Source organism: Schistocerca piceifrons, chromosome 8, assembly GCF_021461385.2.
Source record: "Schistocerca piceifrons isolate TAMUIC-IGC-003096 chromosome 8, iqSchPice1.1, whole genome shotgun sequence".
NCBI lineage: Eukaryota > Metazoa > Arthropoda > Insecta > Orthoptera > Acrididae > Schistocerca > Schistocerca piceifrons.
Window position 1 is genome coordinate 448,354,520 of NC_060145.1, and position 26,549 is coordinate 448,381,068.

Consider the following 26,549-nt stretch of genomic DNA (forward strand, 5'->3'; position numbering starts at 1 on the left):
TCACTTCTGAATGAGGGTATGTATCAATTTTCAACTTATTGAGTAGATACATTTATGTGTTGAACCTTGGCAGAGTAAAATATAATTCACACAGAGTTGACAGGTACTGAACACAAATTCGTATATTAACCATGAATTACTTGAAATTTATGTGCAGAGCTCGACACGAATCATGATGTTCCTGCGGAGCACAGTCGTGCCGTGCCAGATGTACAGCACAGCAAAAGAGGTAAAACTTGGTGGGATACATCATTCCAAATATGTGTGGTACTACTATAATGTCCTCACATCAAATAAACATGTCACATTAAGTAAAATTTAGAATTTTGCTGTTCAGTAGCAATGCAGTGTGTTTGGAATCTGATGTAATAGTTACTTGCAGTACAGTATATGTATATACTATCTTTCAGTACCTATCAATTTTGCCTCAGTTGTGATATGAAATTTATTTGCAGGGCTTGACACCAAAAATCACTTGGATGTTGTAGAACAACCACACAGTATGTTATGGCAGTCAGGTGTTCATCATGGTGTATCAGGTGTGTGTTAAGTAAACCTAATGGAGATAACATTATCTGAGTATGATGATAATCTGAATTCATATTAATGTATATCGATATCTTTAAATTCTATTTTACTGTATGTGCATTATAATATAAAATTAATTTACAGGGCTGGACATGAACCACATTGTTGCTGTGCAGCATGGTTATGCCATACCAATTGTGCAGCACAGCACAACAGGTAACACTTAATCGGACCCATTATTCCGAATCTATTTCATACTGCTCTAATGTCCTCATACCAGCTAAAGATGTCAGATTAAGTAATATTCACAATGTTGCTGTTCAGTAGCAAAATCCCTCAGGGGGCTCAGCATTAATTTGCTGGGTACGGGCTTGGCAAACCCGGGGTCCTCGAGCTGTGGACTGGTGTGTGCCGCCAGTCTGCTGATACCGTAAGCTCTGGGCATGCTTCAGCGACCACCGTGTGGCGCAACGGTGGAACGTTGTGTGTCGTAGGGACCGGGGATCTTGGCTTGATTGCCTGGATCGCAAGGATGGTACATACCTCTATAAAAAAAACCCTTCAATCTTAAGCTGTGCTGCACGCCGATAAGATGCATGGCTGTTGAGGTGGAACAGTCGCTAGCGGGCAACCTCTGGGGAACCTGCCGCACCTCAGTTGTACAAGGCTTATCCAGGCATGCGGGGCTCTGTCTGGATGGACATAAGTTTCCCTAGCTGCTCGTGGGACGACCAGGGATACCACGAATTCTTCCTCTTTTCCTCCTCCTAATTTTTCGCTTGCCAGTGGGATGGGTGGACCGCTGGTAGGCACTACCACCCAATCAAACAAGAGAGCTAGGTTAGCCAGTCCTCCTGACTCAGGCGTCAGCAAACGTACAGCAGTTCAGAGTAACAGAGCACATACTGACAACCAGAATTGTGTTTGTAATAATAAAAGGAAAGAGGGTTCCTTTGAAAAGGTTTCGCCATTCTATATCCAAAAGGGTGTAGAAGGAATAGCTGGAACTTTAAAATCAGTGAAGCGTTTACGGAATGGGACACTGCTTGTTGAAACATCAACTTCTCAGCAAGCAGTTAACCTTCAAACAGCTAAAAGCTTGGGGGAATACACGATCGATACAGAGCTTCACAGCACCCTGAACTCCAGTAAGGGTGTTGTTACCTGTAGGGATCTCATTGACATTCCTGTAGAAGAATTAAAGAGTGAGTGGGCTCAGGAGGAAATTGTTGACGTTCAGAACATCATGAAAAGGGTGAATGGGAACGTGGTGAAATCTGACTCCTTCATTCTTACTTTCACAGGGTGTATACGACCCGGGAGATCCGGGAAAAACCCGGGAATTTTTTCATCCGGGAATAAACCGGGAATTTTCTAGAATTCCGGGAATTTTTCATTGTTTTAGTTTTAAGTTGAAATTTTTATAACTTTGACTGGTAAGAACGAAAACTCTAACAAAGAATATTACTGTATCTCGCTGCTGCAGAATAATACTGCAGCCATAAAACACGAACGAGAGAAAAAAGAACGAAAGTAAAACTTAAGTTGCAAAGGAAATGCACCATATAAAAGAACAAAACGCAGTGCTCATACAAGCGTCTGCCAACAGCAAAATGTATCGAAGGCTTTAGGAAGACTATGCAGTGTTTCATAACAAAAGATTGGCTCCGATGAGCGCGACGTCACAACTGCTTACATTAGATTCGTCTGAGACGTTGCGAGCCAGCTTATGCGCATATGCAGTTGAGTCGCATATGAGTAGTACCTTCTCCCTCTTCTGGCTACAGAAGTGTGGCAGTTAGCTGTATAAGCAATAGCAGCAAGCAGCCAGATGATATCCGAAACAATTTTACTGGTGCGCCTAAGCTGCCAGATTCACGTCCACGCCCAACAGGCGCGGTGTAGGGGCGGGGGCAAATCGGGGTATCTGCCCCGGGCGGCAGTTTCTTGGGCGGGGGGTGGGGAGGGGGTGTCAAATTCATCTTATTGAATAAAAAGACCTTGTTTCACAAAGCGCCTAGCATCGAGCGCACGTTGGTCTATCGATTACTCATATGATTTTGAACGCATCTCTGTTGGTTTTTGAACATTTTTGATCAAATTCTATATTGATTTCTGAATGCGTGCATAGTGTACGTGATGTCTCTGCCAGGGGAATCCCCGTCGCATCTAGAAATAAACTTTCCCTCAAACAAAAGGAGACGGTTCTACGTGCAATACACGCTGTCGACGTCTTTGACATTGCAATGCATTTTCGATCACACGTAAGGGTGAATGACAATCGCTGTTTATGTGGTTGACTGGGTTTGCAAATGATCAGCGTTGTTATAATTACTAGCGAATTCCATATATTCAGACTACCAGAGTGAAAGTAAACGACCAACAGGAATAACAGGCAACAAAGATTACGTATTCTCTTCTCAGTGATCCAACAAAATGAAATTTTGACAGAAAATTTTTGGACAGACCGCTACACTACAAAGGGCCAGTTGTACAGTCTCCGGCTAGCAGCCGCTAAAGTTCTATTCTGGAAGTGGCGCGAAAAACGCGTTATACAAACATGTAATAACACCTAACCGGAGAATAAATGCGGGATAACTAAACCGGTGATTGTTCGGAAATATCGTAGATCCGGACCTGAGCAGCCTGAGTTGTTGTGGGGAGGTGGTAGTCTCCACGTGACCCATGTTTAAGTGATTTTGTTGTTTCCTCTTCGTTTATTGCTCTCACGTCAAATGAAAACAAAACTGATTTTTGTGGCCGGCAGCTATCAAGTGAATTAAAATTCATTCACATAATTACGGAAGGCTAAAGTATGTTATTAGTTTCAGATTTTGTATCTACCTTTCTGACAGTCAAGCGTTAATCGCCTTGCAGAACAATGAGGTTTTTTTGTCTGTTTTTTAAAGGAATTTGACCTTTATTAATCTTTTATGCTGAGGCGGTGAATTTATTTGGAACGAAGTGTTTAATTCTGCACTATTGGCTAGTTTCAACTGTTCGCTGCATTTCAAGTTCACGTGTTCATCTTCTAGCACGTATGGCATTATGCCATAATAAAGAACCAAACATGAGATAATACGGTATTGGCATTCCAAGAAAATTTACATCTAAATCTGGACATACGAATGTGCACTAAGCCAAATTACCTTTTAATATGGTTCACAAAATTCCCATACTCTTGGAGTATCCGCTTATGTGTTGTCTCTTTTGTGACATAATGTAAGATCTTTTAATGTTTTACACGTACGAACGTATGGACTTCCTGCGTCATCGTAGCTGCACAAGCGCGGTGACGACTGCTGAAACGAATCTATTTCTAACAGGTCGCGGGAAAATTTTTCGAATGATTGTTTGAAAAGCGTTATTTTCAAGTAAAGTAAATTTCCTTTTACACAAGATGAACTCTGTGCGCGAATGTCCGATGAATTTCTTAAATCACAGAGTGTTTGACTCTCATTCAAAAATCAGATCTTTCAGGATGACCATTTAGAATATTTTCGAGCCCAGAAGATCAGACATTTATGTCGTTGTTAAAAATTTTACTGGCACATTTATGTGATGTATCTTAAAGTGTAACACGCGTGGAAGCTTAGCTTCTCTTGCAGCTTATTAATCTAACATTATACGTGAAAGCTTTTCTTTTCTTGTAGCAACGCAATGTATATTAATTTAAACCATTACCTTTTCCTATTTGTGTGTTCGCTCTGATTAACAGTGATGTCGCTATTGGCTGACTACATCACGTGTCCTATGCTCCAAATATCCGCTGTCATCGGCTGGCGAGATGGCTTGACATGAGCTACGACTGGCTTAGAAAAGCGCATCGCAGTCTCGATTTCAGTCCTTCGGAAAGTAACATGCGGTGTTTGGTGGAATTCGTAATACGAAAATGTGCAGTGAACATGTTGCAGCACGTCCGACATCTTTCCAAAACGTGTTTTTTCCCCTGAGTTTCCTTTTCTAAAGTACCGGGAAATTCTACGCCGGTGTATAAAATCACAACCATTGAAAGGATTAATAAGTTTTACAGTTCTGAGGAAAGGTATACTGTTACTTAATACGGAAAAAGTGTATTTTCATCCGGGAGGAAGTGCATTTTTAACCGGGAAATCCGGGAAAAATCCGGGAATTGTTTTTCCTCGTCCACGTGTACACCCTGCTTCAATACCCCCAAACTCCCAGAACACGCCAAGGCAGGATTTCTTCGACTAAACGTACGGTCGTATGTCCCAAACCCAATGCGCTGTTTTAAGTACCAGCGTTTTGGGCATACAACTCTTAGGGTGTAAAGGAGAAGCGATGTGTGGCAACTGTAGTAAGACTGCCCATGACGGAATCGACTGTTCATCTCCTGTCAGATGTATAAACTGTTCTGAAAGCCACCGTGTTTGGAGTAGGGACTGTAGAATCTTCCTAGAGGAACGTAAAATACAAGAAATAAAAACAACTGAGCGTATCCCCTACCGTGAAGCCAAAAAGATCTTTAAGGCCATGCAGCCCCCCACATTCATTACGTCTTTTGCCTCCATTGTTCAGAAGCCGCCTCCAAAAGTCAATGCATCTACACAGACGGAGGTTGTTAGTGTTGGCACAAACACCTGCGCATGTCAGTGCACTTGCAAGGCAGCAAGTGTATCAGAGCCTGTAGCCCCTCCTCGAACAGCAGAGGAAGGTACAGTAGCTAACATTGAAGAGCCCCAGGCATCTCCGATGGCTGAGGCTGTTCCAAAGCCCGGCATGGTTACAAACACCCCAGCTCCAGTTCCAGCAAACCCCCTAAACAAAGGAAAGCACACGTCAAGCAGCACCAACAGATTAAATCGCCTGGTAAACCCTCGGATCATGTTAATGTGGTCCCACCAGACGCTTCATCAGACTCTTCCCAAAGCTGATGGAGTCTGAGAATATGGGGCAATCATCTCGCCCCAAGACTGAACCTCCACCAGCTGCAGTCTCCCCACGTCGGCGGAAAGAGACGCAGAAAATACAACCACCGTGATGGCTCCCATATTACAATGAAACGTGCAAGGGTTCAGGACACATGTGGAGGAACTACGTCTATTGATTCAGGATAGACCTATGTGTGTACGTCTGCAAGAGACAAATTTCAGTGAAGCATACACCCCTGAGCTACGTGGTTATGTCCTCCAAAAAAAAGGACGACCTGAGTGGACAGAGAGCTCGAGGAGGAGTAGGTGTCTTCGTCAACACCGACTACCACTCCTCGCCTCTCTCCCTCTCGACGAATTTACAGGCAGTTGCAATATTAGTACATGTGCGTCATATGCTAACAGTATGTTCGCTTTACCTGCCCCCACATGATGTGCTCAACAAAGAGGCTCTCAGTGATCTTCGTACACAGCTCCCCCACCCCTTCATCCTCTGTGGTGATTTTAATGCACACAATATGCTTTGGGGCTCTGTGAGTAGTTGTCCCAGGGGTAGAGCAATCGAGAGGCTTCTTCTGTCTTCCAGTGCCTATTTGCTAAGTACACGTCAAAGCAGGCATTTTTGCATTGCAATTGGGTCGTTCTCTGCCACTGATCTATCGCTTTGCTCTCCAGCTATCGCCCACACTGCTGAATGGGAAGTGGTTGATGACTTACACGGCAGTGATCACTTCTCCGTCTGGATTCACCTGCCACATGCAGTGGAACTGGAAAAGAAACCGCCTCCATGGGTGCTCGGTAGAGCCAACTGGCCACTGTATAGTCAGCTAGCCCCGTTTGAACATCGGGTCAGTGTCCAGGAATGGGTGGATCATATTACTGAAGTGATCCACCGTGCCAGTGAAGTGTCCATCCCACAGTCCACGGGACAACCGAAGTGGCAGCCTGTCCCTTGGTGGAGCGACGAATGCCGCTCTGCAATCAGGGCTAGGTGGGCAGCTGTGCATAGGTTCAAATGCCGGCCAACTGTAGAGAACCTTGCAGCCTTTCAGGTGGCGAGGGCAAAGTGTCGTCGGATTATACGAGAGAGCAAGAAGAAGTCGTGGCAGCAGTTCCTGAACACCATTAATCGTTCTACACGAAGTTAAATTGTCTGGGAGACCATCAGGAGGATTTCTGGGAGAGGTGGGAGGTGCCCTGTGGCTGCTATAATGTGGAATGGTACTCTCCAAACGACCCCAAAAGATATTGCCCACTCTATGGCGGCTCATTTTGCAGCTATTACTGCAACCGCCAGTCAGAATCCAGCTTTCCAGCCCCACAGAGTGGCTGCTGAGAGGAGCAGTTTTGACTTCTGATCACCCAGTACAGAAGAGTACAACTGCGACATTTTCCATGTGGGAACTGGATTCTGCATTGTGTGGGGCTCATGATACATCCCCTGGTCAGGATAGAATCCACTATAGCATGCTGCGGCACCTCGCAGGGAAAAATAAAGAAATCCTCCTCCGACTTTTTAATCTTGTTTGGATGTCTGGTCACTTCCTCGACTCGTGGCGTGAAGCAATTTTAATTCCTCTTTTAAAACCTGGGAAAGACCGCACGTGCCCGGGTAGTTACTGTAGTGTTGCCCTGACCAGCTGCGTGGGAAAGGCCTTGGAGCGGATGGTCAACTGCCGCCTTGTCTGGATGTTAGAATCCAGACAACTCCTTAGTCCAAACTTCCTGACAGATTAAAACTGTGTGCCCGACCGAGACTCGAACTCGGGACCTTTGCCTTCCACGGGCAAGTGCTCTACCTAACTGAGCTACCGAAGTACGACTCACGCCCAGTACTCACAGCTTTACTTCTGCCAGTAGGTCCCGAGTTCGAGTCTCGGTCAGGCACACAGTTTTAATCTGCCAGGAAGTTTCATATCAGCGCACACTCCGCTGCAGAGTGAAAATCTCATTCTGGAAACTCCTTAGTCGCTTTCAGTGTGGGTTCAGGAGGTATCGCTCCACCTTGTATAGCCACCTCCAGGAGGGCCAGGTTATCAAATAGGCTTTCCTATGCCAGCATCACCTGTTGGGAATATTTTTTGACATTGAAAAGGCGTACGACACTACTTGGAGGCATCTTATCATCAGGCAGCTCCACGAATGGAGTTTTCGTGGATGTCTTCCCAATTTTATTCAGTCCTTCCTGTCGCCACGTTATTTTCGGTACCGAGTAGGAGACGTACTGTCTAGTCGCTTTACCTTGAGGGACACCGTTCTCTTGTTCAGTGTTTTAAGTGTGATGGTCTTTGCTATTGCTATTAATAGTATTACGTCTGTCATGAAAAGTCCTGTGCAGTGTTCCTTGTTTGTGGACGATTTCTCTGTATTTTGCTCTTCAAGCCTTGCAACGATGACTCGTCAGTTGCAACTCACTCTGTGACGTTTCGATGAATGGGCACAGAAGAGATGTTTTAAGTTTTCAACTGATAAGTCAGTGTGTGTTCTTTTTAACCGTTCTCGTTCCATTTTTGACTTGCCTGAGTTGAGGATGAGGGACACCGTTCTGAATTTTAAAGACACGGTGAAGTTTCTGGGCCTCACTTTTGATTCTAAGCTTACGTGGCTGCCACACATTAAGGAACTGAAAAAACGGTCTCTTAAGGCGCTGTCTATTTTAAAATGTCACACACATGGGGAGCAGACAGTACTTGTCTGCTCTGGTTTTACAGAGTCTTCGTGCGGTCCTGGCTTGATTATGGATGCACGGTGTATGGGTCTGCAAGACCCACTTATTTGAAGCTGTTGGATGTGGTGCACCATGAGGGGATTCGGTTGGCCACTGGGGCATTCAGAACGAGCCCCATACCGAGCCTCTGTGCAGAGGCAGGTGAACTGCCACTTCATCTCCGGCAGCATCTACTAATGGTGTGCCAGGTCTATAAAACATTATCCACACCATACACACCACACTGTTGCTCGGCCTCCACTGGAAAGGCTTTTTCGCAACTGGCAACAAGCAACAAGACCCTACGGGATTCGTGGAAAGGATTGCATTTTAGAGATGGGTGTGGCTGGTTTTAATGTTTCACGTCGAGATTGGAGCGGATATCCACCTTGACTCCTCCAGAGGCCCAGACTGATTTTAGATTTGGCAAATTTTAAGAAAGACAGTACCTCAGATTTTACTTTCAAATCTTTGTTTTTTAACATTTTAGATAGGTATCATGATTTTACAGTAGTCTACACTGATGGATCCCAACAGGGGGATTTTCTTGGCTGCTCAGTAGTGTTCCCGAACGTGTCATCAGGATTCGCCTTCCCCTGGAATACACTGTTTTTTCCGCAGAACTTCACGCGATCCTGAAGCATTGGAGCAGATACGGTGTACTCAGGGCAAACACTTCCTAATTTGCTCTCTGAGCGCATTACAGTCACTGCAGAACCTGTACCCAGCAGAGAAGTTGGAACAGCTGATTTACGACCAACTGTACATCCTCCAACGACAGGGCAAGCAAGTGTCCTTTTGCTGGGTGCCAGGGCATGTGGGCATACGGAGAAATGAACAAGCTGATCGAGCTGCCAAGGACACCTGCAGATTACCGGAGGTGACACAATGTTCTATTCCTTTGCAAGGTGTCGTTTCTGTGCTGCGGCGGAAGTCTATGCAATTGTGGGAGGAGGAATGGCCGGTGGTGAGGGAAAATAAACTGCAGTTGGTGAAACACACCATCCAGCCGTGGTATTCCTCCTGCCGGTCACCTAGGCGGGACAAAGTGACCCTTACAGATCTTCGCATAGGGCACTGTCCTCTTACGCATGCCTTCTTACTACGGCGAGAGGAACCCCCGCTGTGTGATGCCTGTGGCGTACAAATCACTGTACGCCACATTTTAGTTGAGTGTGATTTATATCGTTTTGTCAGGGCGGAAGTTAATATTAGTGGGGATCTGCCCTAGATTTTAGCCGATGACGAGATTAGATTGGATTAGATTAGTTTACGTTCCATAGATCCGTGCTGAGGAGATCCTCGTGGATGTGGAACATGTCAAAAAAAATATTTTTTTTTTAAGCTGAAATAACAATACTAATAGTATGAATATTTGTTTCTATTAAAAAATTCGTCATTGGAGTAGAAGGAGTTGGCCACTAGTAAGTCTTTCAGGCTTCTTTTAAACTGATCTTTATTTGTAACTAAATTTTTTATGTTTACTGGCAAATTATTGAAGATGAGTGTTCCTGAGTAGTGGACCCTTTTTGAACTAAAGTAAGTGCTTTTAAGTCCTTGTGCAGATCATTTTTGTTCCAGGTATTGTATGTATGAACCGAGCTGTTTGTTGGAAAAAGAGATATATTATTTAGGACAAATTTCATTAATGAGTAAATATACTGAGAGGCAGTAGTTAGTATACCCAGTTCTTTGAAGAGGTTTCTGCAGGAGGTCCGTGAATTTACTCCACAAATAATACGTATTACACGCTTTTGGACCTTGAAAACTTTCGTTTGACTTCAAGATTTACCCCAAAATATTACCCCATATGACATTATGGAATGAAAGTATGCTAGCTTTTTCATTTTTATGTTGCCTATGTCTGCTAACACTCGAATTGCAAATACAGATTTGTTAAGGCCTTTCTGCAGTTCTGTGGTGTGCTCCTCCCAACTGAATTTATTATCAAGTTGTAATCCCAGGAATTTAAGACTGTCAACCTCTTCTATCTGCTCTTCTTCGTATTTTATGCATATGCTGGGTGGAAACCTTTTGCAGGTTCTAAATTGCATATAGTGTGCCTTTTCGAAGTTTAATGTCAGTGAGTTGGCTGTTTAATGTCAGTGAGTTGGCGAGTGTCAAGAAAGTTTTAAGGTACTGTGATGTTTCTGGGCTCCAGCCTAAAATTTTAGGTTGGAATTTTGTGTGTGTTGCCGAGTGGCTGACCACCCCTTTTTATTCGTGTAATAGGCCAGTTCCGACCATGTGCTATGTGTTTCATTTTAACCCCTTCCCCTACGTTCTCTTGCAGTTCTCCTCTTTACATGCTGCTTTCCACTTTGCTACTGTTGACGTGCACACTGCCTATGTAGACTGCCACCTATAATTTTAGTCTTTATTTTTGCACTTGCTGCATATTAGTGACACTCGTCCGTTATTGTTTCCGTTCGGGCGCTAAAGACTACACCCATAGCACCATATCCATCCATCCATCCAGTAGCAATGTAGTGTTTGGATTCTGATTTAAAAGTTACTTGCAGTGGAGTATATGCCACCTTTTAGACCTATCAATTTTGCCTGCATAATAACACAAAAATTATTTGCAGGGCTTGACACCCACAATCAGGTCCATGTTGTGGAACAACCACACACTATGTAATGGCAGTAGGGTTATCATCAGGTGTGTGTAAAGTAAATTTAAATTATTTGAGGATAATGAAGTTCTGATTTTATATCTGTTATTGATACCTTTGTATTCTGTTTTACTGTCTGCAACATAATATAAAATTAATTTACAGGGGTGGACATGAACCACATTGTTGCTGTGCAGCATGGTTACACCACATCAAATGTGCCACTCAGCACAGGTAACACCTGATGGAACCCATCATATCAAATGTCTGTGGTACTGCTCCAGTGACCTTATATTCTTTAACAGTGACAAATTACATTATAGTTAGAATGTTGCTATCAAGTAGCATTGTAGTGTGGCTCTATTCTGATTTAAAATTTACTTACAGTCCAGATTACATCCACTCAACAGCAGAATGGAAACGATCTCAGTTTGCAATATGAGCAACTTGGTTAAAAAGAAACTCCATCCCTTGAAGCTGAGTGAGCAGCACATCAGGTATGTAACATTGTTTTTTTTAATTAAGTAATCCCATTTATTAAAGTAATAGTGTTTCATCTGATGACTGCCTGTCTAATTTATGAAGATACCATAATGCAAACTTTCTACTTTATTCACATTAGGCCTATACAGTTTCTAAAGTGGTGGTTGTGGGGAAGACAGGGTAGTAGTTGTAATTATATTCTTTCTGAACAGTAGAACTTCAATGCAGTGTTTACTTGCAGTCTGGATTATGCTATGTCAAGGAGCAGTGAGGGAGGTCCCAAACATTTGGATCTTGGCACTGATGTCAAGTCAGGCCCCTTAGGCTGCCTCAAGAGCTGACTATGAGGACTGGTATCCACTCAGCCTTATCTGGCCACCAGAAGGAGAGTGAAAAGAACCTTGGAATTCCATCACTTCAGAGGAGGCAATCCGGATCCATTCAGCTTCATCAAGCTTAGTGAATGGCAAGACAGGTATGTAATGGTATTGCAGTTAATAGGGCACAATATAAGGATGTTTTGATGCTGGTTTTTAGTCCAGTATGTCATTATCCACCATGTAAATTGTTATTATTTGGGAGCAATGTGATATATCTGAATTCTGATTATATGCTTACTTGCAGTCCGGACTATGCCATTATGCCATCTTGAGGACTAATGAAGTAAGTCCCAAACATTTCGAGCTTGGCACTGATGTCGAGTCAGGCCCCTCAGGTTGCCTCAAGAGTGAAGGACTTCAGAAGGCCAAGACTAGGATCCACTCAGCTTTACCTGGCTGCCAGAAGGAGAGTGGAAAGGAACTTGAGCCAGCCGCTGTGGCTGAGCGGATCTAGGCGCTTCAGTCCGGAACCGCACGACTGCTGCGGTCGCAAGTTCGAATCCTGCCTCGAGCATGGATGTGTGTGATGTCCTTTGGTTGGTTAGTTCCAGGGGACTGATGACCTCTGATGTTAAGTCCCATAGTGCTCAGAGCCATTTCAACCATTTTGAAAGGACCTTGGAATTCCATCACTTCAGAGGTGGCAATCCGGATCCATTCAGCATCATCAGGCTTAGTGAATGGCAAGTCAGGTATGTAATGGTATTGCAGTTAATAGGGCACAATATAAGGATGATTTGATACTGGTTTTCAGTCAAGTATATCACTAACCATTATGTAAATTGTTATTACTTGGGAGCAATGTGACATATCTGAATTCTGATTAAATGCTTACTTGCAGTCCGGACTAAGCCATCTTGAGGACTAAAGAGGGAAGTTCAAACATTTGGAGCTTGTCACTCATGTTGAGTCAGGCCCCACAGACTGTATCAAGAGTGGAGGACCATATATCCCCAATATCTGGACTTCAGGTCAGGACTGGCATGCACTCTGCCTTCCCTGGCTGCCAGAAGGAGAGTGGAAATGTCCATGAAATATCAGCACTTCAGAGGTCAGGATTATGATTCACTCAGCCTCATCAGGCCTAGTGAATGGCAAGTCAGGTGTGTAATGGTATTTCAGTTAATCCGGCACAATATAAGTATTTTTTGATACTGGTTTTCAACCCAGTATAACATTAATTCATTATTCACACTTTTGTTATTTGATAGCAATATGGCATGGCTGAATTCTAATTAAATCTTTATTTACAGTCCAGAATGTGATGCATTGAAAGCAGATGGGAAGGACCTGAGATGTCTCTACCATTCGGAGTTCAGGATAGCATTCCACCCTGTCCTCTACAGCTGCGTCAGGATCAGATTTGAAAGGAACTGCAATATCTGATCCCAGAACTAAAGACCACTCAGCATCTTCAGGATGACTCGAGTTTGTGGAGGTCAAGGCATCTATAATAAGTAGAATTAGGGACTGAAATGCTGTTGGCATGGCCGGGTCACCACAGTAATGCTTGAAGTAAGTAACAATAATTCATGTAATAATACACCAGATAACAGTGCTTTTATCAAATTCCAGTAATTTCCTCTATAAAACACAAAAAATCATGACAAGTAAACATTTGTTAAACTGATACATTCCACATAAAGTGTCATATTCATGACCTGCAAAACAAATATTAATTTAATATCTAATGTGGTCTAACGTGAATTTTATTTGCAGGTCGAGTCATCAAGAACTGGATTTCTACAGCATCAATTACAGCCAGAGAAATACTACGTTGTCACACACATAGCACTGATAAGAAGCTACAGTAGCTTTAGTGACAACTGGCAGCTCCTGTTGATGGTTTTTGCAAACATGCTGACTGAGATTCTTTCTGTAATTATACTCTTGCCCACACACTTTGCATTTAAAATCACTCATTTGACTTACTACCATTAATTGCTGGTTTCATTCAAATACATGGAGCAAATATTGAAGACATTGGGGCCGGCCAGAGTGGCTGAGCGGTTGTAGGTGCTTCAGTCCGGAACTGTGCGACTGCTATGGCCGCAGGTTCGAATCCTGCTTCAGGCATGGATGTGTGTGTCATCCTTAGCACTACTTAAACCTAACTAACCTAAGTTCTAGGGGACTGATTACCTCAGGTGTTAAGTCCCATAATGCTCAGAGCCATTTGAACCATTTTTGAAGACATGGGTGTAAGTGCTACTCTGAGATGCACAGACGGGAATTTGTGTCTGTCTTTCTGACAATTTCAATACGAATGATGGTAACATCATCATTGTGCAAGATTTCTTGTAGCATAATTCACACAATGTATGTGTCCTCTGAAACATTATGATGTAATATAACACAGCTGGAAATGTTATTAATTTTAGTTTTTTTGAAATAGGTGTTTCCCAGATCACTGCAGAAGTTGTGTTCTAATGCATGACGATTGGCATAAACATAAGAATGTCCCAATTGGACACTGGTGATAGATACTCGGGATGTTTTCCATGTCCTTACTACTGCACTTGTGACCTACACAAGCACGTTTTTAAAGGTTTGAAAACAACATCAAAATTGCTGGGGGTAAAGACAAATAGGTACTTTCAACTCTTAAGATTTATGTCTGTCATTTATAGTAATGTAAGATTGTTTGTTCACTGTCATCATGGTAGAAGCAGTATTTCTCCTTAAGTGCCCAATGTAATTATGTTTTTTTGTATGTCTACTTGTAATCTGTTGCTGTAATACTTTATTATTCATGACACTTCATTTTGTACTAATGTATCTGAAATTAAATGATTGGTTGTATATTGTCAGAGTACTCAGTAAACTTTTATTTTGTACAAGGTACAATGTATGTATCATGTTGTAATTTCATTGTACTGTTGGTACTTTATGTATGGAATTATTTCATAATGTTCTAAATTGTACAACTTTTAAATGTTAATGTGGTGTACTATCCAAATAAACAATTGAAATTGTGGCATGTAGTGTAACACAGATTGTGTTTTCAAATATAGTTATCTGAATAATCAAATATAGTTTGCTACATCATTTGTATGACCAGTGAGAGAATTTAACCATCTATGATTGAGACTGTAGTTTGCAAAGTGATAGGAATTCATTTGTGACCTTTGCAATTTTTTTAATGATTAACTGTTGACAATACTACACTCTCAAAGATAATGGTATCCTCTTGGAACATTAGATATTGAGTCCCAAGCTAAATGCACCTTGTTCCCCACATTTGGTTTGCTCTGTTGTGTTAGTAATTTATAGAAAGTTAATGATTCAATAAAATTATATCACTGAAGAATTTTCATTTTCATTATTGCATTGCCTGCCCTACATAATTAAATGCTATTCTCTGTGCTGAGGTGTCAAGAAAATAGTCATCCTAAATGTGTTATGTAACATGAATGCACTGAAGGTGTAAACAAATTGAGCCTCTGAAGCATACCTCACATGTGGTTCACAATTTTATCCCCAGCACCTCCCTCAATATCTCTCTACATTTAACAGAAAAACAGCCCCTATCATTTCAATCAATAAAACTCTTCCCGGAAGGTCTTGGAGAGAGCCACTGCTTTGTTTGGAAAGAGGTAGTAGATTATCAAAGTTTGATGTCTAGCTCAATTGGCAAGAGAGCTACTCTACACAAAAACCACTGTGGTATCTGGATTCAGATTCAGGCTGGTTCACAAATTTCATGTTTCATTAATGTTTCAAAAACAGTACACTCCCCTGCACTGTGAAAGATTTCATTTTTGTGGTGTATACATCACAAATGGTTCTAATTGGGACATCACTTCCCATGAAGCTAGGTTATTGTTCATGTCTAATAGTGGAAAAACTGGGATGTGACAAACAAATGAAGGAATTAAGTCACCATTAATCTTATTATCTTGCAGTTCCTTGGAATATATTTCTGACTAGTGTCTTTTTTTTTTTTCCCCCCCCCCCTAATGAAATCCAAGTGCTGCCACCATGCGGCACAGTACTGATGCTTGCTTGAGTTAAGAACTGGTAACACCTAATATCATGACAATACACATGATGTATTGAACAGTTAGTCAGGATATTTTAATAACACGGGACATTGAGCCAGAATGGAGTCTCGTCCCTTTTTTCTCGCCAGGGTATATCGCCCGTACAAGAATCTTTTCCATGTTCTGTGTGTTTACACATAATCCCCAGGGTTCTTGTTATGGATCCAATAGCCAAGATGGTGACAGCATAAAGATGCAATTAATGAAACTTGTACTTCTGTGCAGAACACTTTTAAAATAAAAATATTAGGTCTCACACTATAGATCATTGATAATATTTGAAGTCTCGTGGTGATATACAAAACTTTTCAGAGGATAATAGAATAGCTACATTTTCAGTTGTGATCAGTAACTTCATACCAAGAATGATCTCAAGAAAGAAATGTAAGCTAACTACTGAGAAATTAATTGTCAAGAGTCATGAAATATACTGGATCTAGTGTTATAATGAGACTGATGAATTCTTTTCATGGGAGGAAATTTGCATTACTGTGATAAATGTCAATTTCACAGCAAATTCAATTATATAATCACTTTAACTATCTCCAGAATTTCTATGTCAACCTAATCTTATTATGATCTGAGGTATGTTGGTAGTTGTCTTTGTAGGATTTTGTTGTGAAATGGTGTTTGATGAAATGTAGGATGCGTAACACTTACACAAGTACACTGCAGCTAAATATATTATGAACTGATATAAATAACTTTCTGATTTACAGTGTTATGCATTGTTATGTTTTCAGTGTGTGTTGTTTCTGATGTACAACTATATTATTAGTAGTAATATAAATCAGAAATGAAATCAGACATTTTAAGTTTAGAGTGAGGGTTTTCAAAATAGTACTCAATAAAAAAATAATTCTGTATAAAGAAAAGTTACATTAAAGTGACATGTTCCACATCATTACGAAATATCGTATTCATAATCTATGGAACAAGTATTTATGTATGTATGTATAATAGAGATGGTACAATAATACTATTATACAAAATAAAACAATAACCATACATAAGTATTACATATTAGTTTTCACCCACCCCAATATGTGGTTGGGGGATTTGGATAAAAAACAAGTTCAGAGAAACAAAATTGAAACAACAACATTGAGTCATTAGATAAACTCTTGTCAAAAAGGGGAAAATAATTAAAAATATAACAGAATAATTTTGCTGCTTAGTACATGTGGAACATATGTGGCCAACCCCAGCCCCCCTCTGAACACACTAAAATCTCACCATGAAAGAAAATGACAGAGGGTCTCTAAGCCAAACTTAATGAGATAATCAGACACAAACAAGAGTAGTGTCACTGAGTAGTCACCAGACTGATGTGAATTATCCATCATCTTTAGAAAAACAATTCTGTTAATCATTTTAAAATAACAATAAAAATTTAGTAACAAACATTTGCAGAAGTTGACCTGTTGAAGGAACTCAAAAATTCTACTTAATCTCTCTAATTATTTTCCTTAAAGTCAGCAGACGTTTCTTTGCTAATCAAAGTTCGTGAGGATGAATGTGTGAGTAGCTTGGTGGAACATGGAAGTAATGAAATGCTTTCATAATGCTTAAAGACAGCCAACTGGCTGGTTACTGCCCAGTTAGCCATTTTGGGCACTCCCTCTGTCAGGTCTACTTTATCTGGTGTGTGGGTTCAGATGGGGAAGAAGTCACATATACAAAGGTTGACAGTGACTTCCCAATGTGCAGTTTCTGTCAAGATGAGCAAGCAGGGTGAGAATAGATCTATGGTAGTAGGTGACCATGTAGCAGTGCTGAAGCAGGTAGCATGCATTGCATAGCATAGAATGATTTCTTCAGTCTGTGTGGGACCCTCAGTTTCTCAAACCCTCAGCCAGGTGCCACTCCCCTCATACTACACTGTATGCATAAAAATCTTCCAGCAGGAGAATTATCAGTGAAAACTGAGCAATAACCTCTTAGAGGGTCTCACTGTCAAGGATCATGTGGTGGAAGACACTGTGACATTAAATAGGCATGTACCATCACAGCAACTGCCTATGCTGATGTGATTAAGGGCGCTGTAAAGGCTGATATATGCGATTGACAAAAACAGCCAGCCCGCATTTTGCTCTGTGATTGGTACTGTCTTCTCTTCCGTGGAGGCTATTGTCTACCATCACAGGAGTGTAGATAGGTTCAAAAATGTTCCTTGCAAACAGAGACGCAATGGTCTTTCTAGCACTATGAGCTTCACTTCCTCTATGTGAATTCTGTAACCCATTACATGGGTGCAATTTTATCTACTTTGTGTCTTCTACCCTTCTATTGTGACAGTGGGGCCGCACAGGATTAGCCAAGCAGTCTAAGGCACTGCAGTCATGGACTGTGTGGCTGATCCCGGTGGAGGTTCCAGTGGGCAACTGATCCGTGGGGTAGGAAAAGCAGGACTTACAGATGTGAATGTGGAAGCATCGGTGTTGTGTGGGTTCGGGAGTATTTGGCTTGTGGGTAGCAAGCCTACCACTAGAGTTTGACATTGAAACATTCTTCCATAATCTTCCAGTTGCCATGACCACTACTCTTATTTCCTTATGACAAGATCACCTGAAGGTGGAGGATTTTGATTGTTTTTTGAGAGTTGGCTCGTGCGTATGTTTCTGTTGATGTTGTAAACAGTGAGGAGCTGGTAATTATGATGATATATAATCACTCAGCACTTGCTACGAATACTTTTATTCTTGCAACATATACACAATGGATGTAGCATAGAGCGCGAACTAAAGAGAATTTATCTGGCAAACAGGCAGTTCTTGCTGCAGTATAGGGCAGCAATATTATTGTGGGTTAGAGCCAGTGGTTCGACATCCTCATACTGTCTTCACCACTGTAACAGCATAGGCCACAAATGCTGTGATTCGGTGACCTACAATTACTCTCTGAGTCCATTGAATGTGATTCCTTTCATTATTTTTTTCTTATTACAATCTTTCTCTGCTTGGAAAATAGGGTAATCATTTCTCAAATCTGACCAATGGGGTGCATGCTGCCTGCTTCATGTGTGCCTCAACATATTTGCTGTAAGATGTCTTACCCTTGCAGGTCATTACCGTAAGACCCAACTAGTGAAATTTAAAACATCACATGGTGCTGATAATGAATGCCCCAACCACTGCACACATTACTACCTGTGTTCACATACTGTGGTAAGTAGGAATGCTGAATCATAATAAATGTAACAGTTTTTCCAGGTCTTTATTGTTCCTGCTAGTGACTTGTACTGCATCCATGATCCATTGATAAGCTGCTTCATATTTTAAAATCATGTCCATGAGGTCTCTACATATTACCCTTTCTACTATTTGGAGCATAGAAGCCAGCATAGAAGCCAGCCTCACTGTTTCCTTTTCTATAAGTAGTATGCCATTAAACAGGCCCGTTAGTAAAGTATATTGTCAAAATTCAAACAACGGAAACTCCAGGGAAGGATATCAACTGTGTAGGAAAAGACACATTGCTGCTTACCATAAAGTTTATATGTTAAGTTGCAGACAGACACAATTAAAAGACACTTAAATACAAGCTTTTGCCACGGCCTTCATCAGATAAAGAGAAACACATCATTCATTCACACAAGCAAGCACATCTCACGCACACACAACCGCCACCTACAGCAGCTCTGCCAAAATGGGGGAGTTGGGGAAACCTTCTCAGAAGATCCCTCCCTTCTCCCATCATCAAAACCATATCATTAGATACTTGAGCCCTGATAGTTTTATCATAGCTTTCAGATAATTATTTAAGAACTCTGAATCATTATAACTGTTTTTCATGTAACTGAGGTATTTAATGGCTCACGAGGACTTTTTAATATCTGCCGTTATCCATTGAGCCTCTTTTGTTTTCCCAGTGTTCTCCCCACTGCATCTCCCCCCCCCCCTCCCCGCCACCTCCCACGTCAATGAGAATATTTTCTATAAGACTGGAAACAAATCACCCTACTCACTATTCTATAACAGCTCCTGTATTTCTCACTCATGATTGAATTCGATAGAAGAATTAAGTTCAAATTTGTCAAGGACGTGAGATTGGCTGTAAGTACACACACAGGATGATAAATTGTTTTGTGTTGTTGCCGCTGTTTATGTTCTGATTTATAGATACAGTGGCAGAAGAATTAATTACTAATTGCTTTGATTTTGGAGAATCACATTATAAAGAATGTTTAGATATGTTTTTAAACGTTAGTAACTCAGAAATTGTATGCCTACATCACGTCTGTCTAACCAGAAACAAATACAATCTGTGTTGATAAAAATGAATTAAAACATTTAATTACTCTTTTCTGGTAAGAACAGACAGAATAGACACTACTGGAACTAACAGCTGCCTGTTTTAACGAAATTTAAATTATTAAGAATTATAAGATATATTAAGAATTATAAGATATTTTAATGTTTATGTAACACAAAATTTCGGCCTACGTCGCGAGTATTGGGATTTCTATTAAACGAATTGCTTTTAAGAAAAACTGTTACTGAAAACGCTAAATATTCATTTTTGTGACAAGAACGGACACTACAGCAAGTATACAAAATAAGATCTCCTACTCCTGCACCACCCACACAACATTTAAGTCACTACAGGTAAACTGAAAGTAGATCAATAAATAGTACGTAATTTTGAAGCGAATTGGTCGTTCCATTGAAGTATGTGGTAATTATAACAATAATTCATAGGTTGCAATATACCTACTTCTAACTTTATATACAGACGCAAATACTATATTAATGAAATACCTCGTGTGTCATGTATGGAAAATACGACTGTCTTCATAACGCTTTTGTTATCAGTATGATTTTTATATTCTTCATTTCTTTAGGTCTAATGAGTCAAGCTACATTTTATAAACATAAAGATATTGAGTCAACTGAGGACATTGTAAACAAGTAGGCCTGTCTATTCTTATTAGATTATTGCTTCTATTCTGCAGCAGAATTTTTTGGATGTTTGAGATACAGAGAATAGAAACAAGACAGTGAAGCTAATGCAAATAGTACAAGCTGTTTGGTGGATAAAGCTTACATTTATGTCTGTACTGACATAATACAGTATTTTTACTGTGGTGTTTTGGTTTGTGTTTGTTCTGTGTCTTATAATCTGGAAAGATTTTTTTTTGGATGAATAAAAGAAATAAACTCTGTTGCCATCTGCAGCATCGTAAGCTTTTATTACTGACATATGTAACTTTTCCAACCACATTATTTGCGAAGTGTAGTTTTCCCAAAAGATCACGTTATATTAAGCGATTAATTTGATGGTAATTGGCTCACATTATAATTAACAGAGAGCACATTTGTACTTCGCTTTCATTTATTATTTTAAATCATTCATGATTTTTTGTTCCGCTTGTTGTAAATACACTCCTGGAAATTGAAATAAGAACACCATGAATTCATTGTCCCAGGAAGGGGAAACTTTATTGACACATTCATGGGGTCAGATACATCACATGATCACACTGACAGAACCACAGGCACATAGACACAGGCAACAGAGCATGCACAATGTCGGCACCAGTACAGTGTATCTCCACCTTTCGCAGCAATGCAGGCTGCTATTCTCCCATGGAGACGATCGTAGAGATGCTGGATGTAGTCCTGTGGAACGGCTTGCCATGCCATTTCCACCTGGCGCCTCAGTTGGACCAGCGTTCGTGCTGGACGTGCAGACCGCGTGAGACGACGCTTCATCCAGTCCCAAACATGCTCAATGGGGGACAGATCCGGAGATCTTGCTGGCCAGGGTAGTTGACTTACACCTTCTAGAGCACGTTGGGTGGCATGGAATACATGCGGACGTGCATTGTCCTGTTGGAACAGCAAGTTCCCTTGCCGGTCTAGGAATGGTAGAACGATGGGTTCGATGACGGTTTGGATGTACCGTGCACTATTCAGTGTCCCCTCGACGATCACCAGTGGTGTACGGCCAGTGTAGGAGATCGCTCCCCACACCATGATGCCGGGTGTTGGCCCTGTGTGCCTCGGTCGTATGCAGTCCTGATTGTGGCGCTCACCTGCACGGCGCCAAACACGCATACAACCATCATTGGCACCAAGGCAGAAGCGACTCTCATCGCTGAAAACGACACGTCTCCATTCGTCCCTCCATTCACGCCTGTCGCGACACCACTGGAGGCGGGCTGCACGATGTTGGGGCGTGAGCCGAAGACGGCCTAACGGTGTGCGGGACCGTAGCCCAGCTTCATGGAGACGGTTGCGAATGGTCCTCGCCGATACCCCAGGAGCAACAGTGTCCCTAATTTGCTGGGAAGTGGCGGTGCGGTCCCCTACGGCACTGCGTAGGATCCTACGGTCTTGGCGTGCATCCGTGCGTCGCTGCGGTCCGGTCCCAGGTCGACGGGCACGTGCACCTTCCGCCGACCACTGGCGACAACATCGATGTACTGTGGAGACCTCACGCCCCACATGTTGAGCAATTCGGCGGTACGTCCACCCGGCCTCCCGCATGCCCACTATACGCCCTCGCTCAAAGTCCGTCAACTGCACATACGGTTCACGTCCACGCTGTCGCGGCATGCTACCAGTGTTAAAGACTGCGATGGAGCTCCGTATGCCACGGCAAACTGGCTGACACTGACGGCGGCGGTGCACAAATGCTGCGCAGCTAGCGCCATTCGACGGCCAACACCGCGGTTCCTGGTGTGTCCGCTGTGCCGTGCGTGTGATCATTGCTTGTACAGCCCTCTCGCAGTGTCCGGAGCAAGTATGGTGGGTCTGACACACCGGTGTCAATGTGTTCTTTTTTCCATTTCCAGGAGTGTACCATTAGATACTAGTAATCCATTTTAAGTTATAGACACTTCTACTTCATCAATAACACACAGTTATAATCGTAGTCGTGTCTGTAAATGTTTACATTAATACCTGAAACTTAAAGTCTTTGCATTATACGTTGAAAATTGTTCATTTTCTAGTTCTCGTTCTAGGAGTAACATATCTGTGACGATGTGTATCGTTTTGCTCTGGTTGGGCGGAGCATCTTGCTGATCAGGGGTGGAGCTTAAGTGGGGTGGGTGGGGACTATGTGTTGGGATCTTGGCAGGTTTTAAGCTCATGTCTCTACAGGGCCGGGCACCCCACCCTGCAGCGACTCAGTGCGGAGTGGACCAATCAGCGCGAGCCGCCCCGGCACTGCCGGCACGCACAAGAGACCAACCATCGGTAGCTGCATCTAATCTGGCGAGCCCTGAGGACTTCCTGGAGCCAAGATTGCAGAGACCCGCCATTCCGTCGGCGCCCGATAAGATGGCGCACAACCGGAGTCCAGCGTAGCCGATGGGCACCATGTTGTCAACGGCAACGCCGACCACGTAGAAACTATGTTCTGCTGCATGGAGAAGATGATGCAGCAAATGTAAGAGCTCTTGGCCGTAGTGCAGAGGGTTGCATCCGCCATCCAACCATGCAGCATCCATCATGTCTGAAGCCCATAAGGGTAATAAAAGTCTGCGTCTTCAATGCCGAGAGGCTCATGAAGCAAGCAGGCGAATTTCGTCACCTTATCAGACGAAAAGATCGATGTATGTCTCGTCACAGAAACATGGCTTAAACCTGGCATCCGAGTCGTCGTAGGAAACTACGAATGCTACAGGGACGACAGGCCAACACATAGAGGCGGTACAGTCGCGTACGTACGGCGGACTCTTCGGCACCATTGCGCCCCAACACCTGATCTCACAACAGCGGAAGCGACTGCCGTATGAGTGGAGACGGCACACGGTACCATCACATTCATCACTGTCTACAGACCGCCTAAAGAGCACTACTATCTGGCAACTTCAACAAGTTGTTGTCTCTCCTGGCAAAATCTTACTGGGGGGAGGTTTCAACACTAAACATGCCGTATGGAATAGCAGGACAACCAACACAAGTAGACGTCGACTACTCCACGTAGCAGAATGACACGAAGAAGTTGTCATTAGCCCAGATGACCGGACAATCTATCCACGAAACCGGGGCCACCCAGATATCCCAGATATCACTATGATGAAGGGCGCCCGCCAGCACGTCACGCCCGGTACGCAGCCAAAGATGTCCTCCGACCACATACCGGTCATATTTGACCTTGATGCCAATGCTCTCCCAAGACAGTGGAGAGGTCTGGACCTACGCAACATCAGCTGGGACGATTTTCGCAATGCCGTCGCCGAATCCCTTGAGGCCACACCAGATGCAGTGGAACACGGAGCAGATGCAGCACTACACCACGTCAGTCGATAGCCGATGCCCCGTCTGCTGCCACACCGGTTAGAGACGCCGGCAACATCGACTGCCGGCCACACCCTCTGCCACGACACATCCGAGAGGCTATCACGCAGAAGAACCGCTTACAGCGCGAGAGGCAAAGGACAAGGAACCCAGCTCAACAGAATGTGCCACCACATGAAGGCCAACGTAGACAAACACTGCAACCAGGAGTGGGCGCGCAAAACAGAACAGGTTAACGTCAAAGGCAGCTCAGCCTGGAGAGCTGTAAAAGGCTACCTACGTCGCATGCAAAAAATTCCGCCGCTTCAAGTGAGAGCTGAATTCGTGAGCGAGCCGAACACGAAGGCAGAAGCCCTAGCGGACGCGTTCGACGCGAATTTCACTGTCAATGACCCAGTAGACGCCGCCCACATCCGGCTGGTAGACGAGCGCCTCCCCGTCTTCCTCGATGCAGGAAATGACGAAGCAGAAGATGCCATCCCGCCGATCTACTCCGACGAAGTCGAGCTCCAACTTCACCGCCTAAATGGAAAAAAGCAGGCGGACCTGATGACATCACGAACCTAATGCTGAAGCAGCTACCGGACATGGCAGCCGACATCCTCGAGTCTATATTCAATCAGGTGCTGCTCAGCAAGCAGTTCCTGTCGTGCTGGAAGCGAGCTGAAGTAGTAGACCTCCCCAAGCCAGGGAAGGACATCAGAAGGGCAAAGAACTCTAGGCCAATCAGACTGCTTCCGGCACTGTCAAAGGTTTTTGAACGCCTGTATCTGGTCCGCCTGCAGGCGCACATCGAGGCAGAACAACTCGAGCCAAAGGAACAGTTTGGATTTAGGAGTTAACACGCCACAACGCACCAGCTGCTGCGCCTAACAGAGGAGGCGTTCGGTGCCATCGACCGACGCGAGTATTTCGGCGTTCTCCTGCTCGACGTGTCGCGTGCTTTCAACTCCACACTGGCGACGCACATTTCGCTGGCCGGACCTGCTGAGATGGCCAGCAGATGATGCTGCTATGCCTAATTAATACTCAACGCTATGTGGGAATGACGTAGCACCAAGACACACCTGCTGCAAAAAAAAAAAACACCACAGCATCATCATCTACTAAGCCCACGAAGCAGGGCAACCTAAAAACCAGAAGCTTACCAATAAGAAGAATCGAAAAGGACACTGAAGTCCTACATTTTGAAGGCAAGTTAGAGAACTTCTACCAGCACTTCAGCCACACTACAGTAGTGTCCACTTAGTGAGAACACTACACCATCATGCGAAGTGAGATTCAGCAGAGACTCTCATCACTCGAGTTAGCGATGCTGAGCGAGGCGGACGCATGTGCCGAGCGCTCCGCTCCCGAGCCCGCTAACGTGCGTACGACTGCTCTGGTGGACAGGGCCGCGTCCCTGCACGCTACTGGGATCGAATCGAGTGCGCCAGGGGCGCTACCGAGGGTCTCTGATAGTACCCCTCCCCCAACGAGAGTCGACGGTAGTGATATAAACCGTGTTCATGCTTTCCACGTCGGTGAGTCAGTGCTAACGATTACTCGCAGGTGTCGTGAATCGGAGCAGCAGCCTGCGGACGTCCCCATCACGCAACAGGACAGCGACGGAGCACTCCAGCTCCCCGTCGGACTTTTGCCGAATGCATCTGCTGCCTCTCTCGGCAATGACACCGAGAGTGAAGACGAGGAGATGCAGACAGAGCAAGGTGTACAACTACGGCTTCACTGCAGCTAAGAAGACTGAGAAAGCCACGAAACAGCCAGCAACAGCTATGACGCACTCAGTGATTTAGTTTGGAAAACTACTAAATTCAGCGTGGGCTAAATCAGCCACCGTCGAAAATATTACAAGCGGCTTCAAGGCATGCGAAATAATTCCACTGAATATGTCTGCTTTCCATGACTATGCTTTTTTGTCAGAAGTTGAGTCAGTGCCAACAAATATAGGAACTGAATCTGTAAAGGTGCGTTTACATTGAGCTCAGAACATGTTTTTGTTTGGAACATTGTGTGCAACTTGTTCCCTCAACATGTTGACAGCATTGTTCGTTGTTTGCATTCCCGTTTACACTACAGACCAACATTTCTACGTATTCGCATAGTCTGCTGCGTTGAACTGATACGTTACTTTGTGTACTCGCATCAAGAGATACGCTATGTCAAGTGAAGAGGAAGAAGGAATGTCATTTGGCGCTGCATTAATAATACTTAACGAAATAAACAGACGAAGAAAACGATGTAGTCATCGTCGGTGGACCAAAACATACTATAGAAGACATGGCGGCGATGACATGTTTTGTGAGGTGAATTTGGAAGACAGTTCTGGCTTTCGCAACTTCGGTGGGATGTTGCTGTCAGATTTTGAAATGTTGTTGAATATTATAGGACCAGTTGTTTCAAAGGAAGTCACAAATTTCAGAAAAGCAATCCCTGTGAACCAAAGTCTTGCTGTTACTCTTGGTTTCCTGGCATCAGGAGACTCCTATCAAAGCCAGCCATATCTCAAATAGTTCCATATCATCCAGGAGACGTAGATATTTAAATCCAAACCACTTTGTTTCGTAAAGTGTGTCAGTACCACATCCGGATTTTTTACTCTTCTCTATTTTTCTTTTCTCTCGTTGGTACTGAGACAAGATTTTTTTT

At 43.3% G+C, this 26,549-nt stretch overlaps 1 long non-coding RNA gene across 1 annotated transcript; it reads left to right on the forward strand.

Annotated features, from left to right (window-relative positions):
* Window positions 1–10,712: 10,712 nt before the first annotated feature.
* On the forward strand, window positions 10,713–13,714 carry LOC124711764. The gene is made up of 8 exons (XR_007005513.1): window positions 10,713–10,789; window positions 10,908–10,976; window positions 11,130–11,239; window positions 11,467–11,700; window positions 11,850–12,297; window positions 12,447–12,708; window positions 12,859–13,120; window positions 13,325–13,714. It is a non-coding gene; the product is annotated as an uncharacterized LOC124711764 (long non-coding RNA).
* The last annotated feature ends 12,835 nt before the right edge of the window (window positions 13,715–26,549 follow it).